The sequence below is a fragment of the Falco peregrinus genome, chromosome 10, assembly GCF_023634155.1.
Source record: "Falco peregrinus isolate bFalPer1 chromosome 10, bFalPer1.pri, whole genome shotgun sequence".
Taxonomy (NCBI): Eukaryota; Metazoa; Chordata; class Aves; order Falconiformes; family Falconidae; genus Falco; species Falco peregrinus.
The window spans coordinates 7602299-7606716 of NC_073730.1; positions in this window are offsets into that span (position 1 = coordinate 7602299).

A 4418-nucleotide genomic window follows, 5' to 3' on the forward strand; every position below is an offset into this window, starting at 1 on the left:
TCGCAGAAGATGTGGGCCAAGCAGGCTCACTGAGGAGCCTGACACCTGATTTCTCCTAAACTGATGGGGAGCCACAGTGGCGGCAATCAGGAACAGTAAAACCTGAAGACAGCACCGCATGCTCCCTGTGTTGCTTCAGCAGAGGCTGCCAGAAGCGTGAGTCCCCTGGAGCCGTCTGCGTGAAGTCAGGGAGATGCTGAATGCAAAGGAGTGGAAGGGAGAGACTTCAAGGTGCTGCTTGTGTGGCACAGCCCCTTCCTCCACCAGCAAGCTGTTAAGCTCTGGTTGTGTTGAAGGAGAGATACAGGCACAGGAAAAGGGGAAAGGGGTGCTGGCAGGGTGTCACCCATGATGGGAGGTTGTTGCTGTGCAGGCAGGAGCACGGCATTGCTCGGAAGCTGCCGTTGGTGCCCGGGAGGAGCAGGGAAGCCGCTGAGACTGCAACAGCAGTGGAGCATTTACAATGGGTCTCCAGTGAGCCACACCACAGCTGGGTCTTGGCCATGGGCACAGCTTATGAGACAGGGATGGTCAGGGGCTGCTGTGGGATGCCATGTCCGTGTGGTTGCAGGTAAACCATGCTCCATGCATGCCTCCCGGCCCAGGGTAACCCCCACCCCGTTGTGGGACAGGCAGCTGCCTGCACAGGCAGCAGTGCTTGTCCCTCAGTGGCTCCTGTGAGACAACAGGCTCTCACTCTAACCCAAGGAGCATTTAATTCATTCCCGACAAAAGCGCATGCTGCGTTCACATGAAGCACGAGAGGAAATAGCTGCTCTGGAAATTTGTAGCAGTGCGGAAAGAGATTATTAAAATAAAAAAAAATTAGAATCACAAATGAGTTTTTCAAGGGGCAGCTGTTATCCACTCTGCTCACGTGTTCGCTTTGCACAGCACTGGAGCACATCTGCGTAGGGAGAGGTATTTGACAGCAGGTATTTTTAATCTTCTCTTTCTGTTCCCGGCACCTGTTCTTTAAAGCCACTGAAAAGAAAAAGAAAAAAAAAAAACCCAGAAAAAAAACCCCAAAACAACACAACAAAGATGATAGCTAAATATATCCTAACTACGAGGAAAGAGCAGCACTAATGGCTGATCCTTCCTTGGATGCATGCAAATTGTTTTGGCTCAGAGGCAGGCTTAGAGGGAAGAAACAGCAGATGAAAAGGAAAAACAATACAAAAAGGAAGGAAATCAGGGCAAAAAAGGGGGATATAAAAAAGACAGAGGGACTGATAATCTCCACTGCACCAGTTTCCAGAGAAAAACAAGCTCATTTAATTTTTTTTTTCAAATGCAACGCTGTGCAGACCATGTAGCAAACACTCACCTTTTGGTAAGGAGGGTGGGCTGTGTACCAGGCGAGGAGTGCCCTCGGTGTGCCCAGGGCTGGATCCAGGTCATTGCTCTCCCTCGCTTGCCAGACTCAGGAGACGTTCTGCTTGGCCTCAGCCCTTCCCTATGGAAGCCCTTTCTCCGGGTGGGCAGCAGCCCCTACGGGGTTCCTGCAGGCCCCCCCTGCAGCAGATCTCCCACCATGCCATCTTCTGCTAACACCCGAAGCACCCCCCAGCTGCCCTCACTCTGAGCTCTGCCCCTGCTAACACCTCCCCTTCCCCCCTGAGTACCCGGGATTGCCCTCAGCAGCTGCCCAAGCCTTCCCCAGCAAGCGCAGGCTCCCCCAGACTCCCTAAACTGGCCCTTGGGACTTGCCCCATCGCTCTGACTTCTCCAGCTCTCACTGCCCATCTCTGGCTCATGCATGCCCTGGTCCCCAGATGTGCCTTCCCTGCCCGGTGAGCCAGCCCTTGCCTTTCCCGTTCCTTACTTGTTCGCCCCCATCCCAATGCCAGACCTCGCCCCAGGCTTTGCCGGTGATTCACCAGCCTGTTCCTGCTCATTTCTCCCCTGTTTGTCCCCCAAGGATGGATCAAGCTGAGACCTTGATGCGAGATGCCTGCTGGAGCCTGGGACTGCTTTTTATGCTGAAGAAAGTATTTGTTTGCTCTTCCTGGCCTGATCATGCTTGATCCATTCACAGCTCCTGGTACAGGGAGCCAACTCGGCACTTCTTTTCATGCTGGGCAATAAGGCAGCGTGATGGAAACGCTGTCCAAGGGGCAGGTGGGTGCTGTGCCACCTGCAGCACCAGGAGCATGGGAGAGGCTGGTGCCCCAGCTGTGCCACCTTCACCATGGCCACTTCTGGTTGCTTGCCAGTGGGTTTAATGGGCTGATACAGACCGTTTGCTCCGGAGCTATCACTGCTCCCTGCGGGACAGCAGGATGCGTACAGAGGTGGTCAGGCTGGAGAGACCCAACCAGCTGCTTCAGCAGCCCCATGTCCCCCTGCCACACTCCCGGCAGGGAAAGGTCTTGGGTTTCCATTTTCCCAAACAAGCAGTTTACCAGCGCTGCTGCTCTGGCTGCAGCACGGTGAGCACATCCCCTCCAGGAAGGTCCTGCAGATTTACGCGTATTTCTGCCAGGTGTGTTTCCATGAGGTATCCAGTTCAGGGGAGCGAGTAATTTGTCCATGACGGAGCGCTGCTCACACCACCCCTCTGCACTGGCCATCACTGGTCTCCGTGCTGCCTGCCTCCCTGGGCTGAAGCCAGCGTCCCTGCTCAGCTCCTACCACATCTACTCTCCGGGCAGATGCCAGCAGCCCCACACTGGGGGAAAGCGTTGCTGCAGCCTTCTCCAAGAACAGCTGCTCCTGACTCTGCTTGCACTCAGGTCCTTGGGTCTGGGGTTTGGAGTGGGCAATCCATCACAGGCAGCAGTGGGGTGTACCCAGAAAAGGACAACAATGCACTGGTGGAAGGCTCTTCAGATTTCCCTTCCTTGCAGTTTCCTAGATCCTACTGACAATATTTCTGACACACCTCCCCAGACCACACCTCTGGGGAGATTGGTTCTAAATTGCTTCAACAGAGAATACTGAATGCTTCAAGTCAACATGTCCATTCTTTGCTGCCCCATCCAGCACGTCCACACCAGTGAAACCAGCACACGGAGGATGAGGGCAGGGTCCAAGAAGGCACAAGCTTCTCCCATCCTTTTCCTCCTCGACAGTCCTGCCAAAAGACACCCCTCCACCTCCCCAGCTCCCAATTCCCACTTTCCTCTCGCCATAGGAAAACATGCTCAACTCACACCTTTTCAGACACTCAGGCAGAGAGCGAATAGTCTCAGGTTGTTTATTACATCCTCACAGTCTCTATACAGTACAGGTGAGTAACACTTTACAATGTGACACGACTCAGTGGGGATATCATCGCCGGCTGGACACCTGGTACGGCTGAGGAGCTTCTCCAGCCTCACAGGGGAAGGTGAACCTAGCAAAGGAGCAGCTAATGCAGGGAGAAGGTCAGACTGAACCCGAGCCCATGCCTTCCCCAGAACGGGAAGGAATCAGACTGAACAGCCTGCGTGTCCTGTCCAAACAGCTCCTGCTGTTCCCTACCAACATCAGCAGCACCCAGACACTGTGGAGGCAGTTACAGCATCAGGACCTAGTTAAAACAATAACGTGGCATTGGGAAGGTCTTAAAAGAGTGGGTCTTTCTACCCAGGTACCTGGTGGCTCACTTCCGAGTTCACTCCGTATAAGTAATGCCCTCCTAAACCTGTCCCGAGCCACCTGCAAGCACATTGCCCAAGGAGCAAGGCATCTCTATTATTTAAGACAGCCTTATCCAGTGCTTAGGTTTGGACTCAGGTCCTCCAGGCCCCTTCATGCAGGGGGGACCCTGCCACCGCACCGAAGATGGAGCTGTCGGAGAGCTTAATCTGAACTCTGTGTGTCTGATTTGGGTTGCTTGTAGAGGAGCGGGGAAGAAAGGTTACAGGAGGATGAGATACTTCCATTGTGGTTTTTAAGGAAGGGGGAATCTACCCCAGGGAGTACTTGTACCCTGCTCTCTTCATTACCAGTCATTCCGCAGAGGACTGCATGAGTAAACACGGCACAAGAAGCCTCCTTCTTCCTTCCCCTTATTGCTTTTTAGCTGGTGACTGTGGGTACTGATAGAGCAATGTGAAGACGTTTCTCTTAGCGTGACGCTGCCATCTACGCTGTAAATGCAAAGCCAAGTAGCTCCTCATCCATCATGTTTTAGATCCAGCCTGGGGCATGCAGCACAAGATGCAAACTGGGAGTCGTGGGGATACTGGAGACAAGTGATTCACACTGCGGCTGGTCTCTATACCTCCCTGGTACACCACGTCCCTCAGAAGCACGCACTGCCTTTTCTTCTGTGCCTTTTTGCCAGAAACATCGGGCTATTTCAGTAATAAGCTCATCTCCTTTAGCCGCCTCCCTCCCATGCCCTCAGTTCCCTGAACCCCGGTGGAAATTTCTGCAGTCTGAAATGAGAGGTAACTCCCTCCAGTGAAACCAAGAGGAGGCACAGA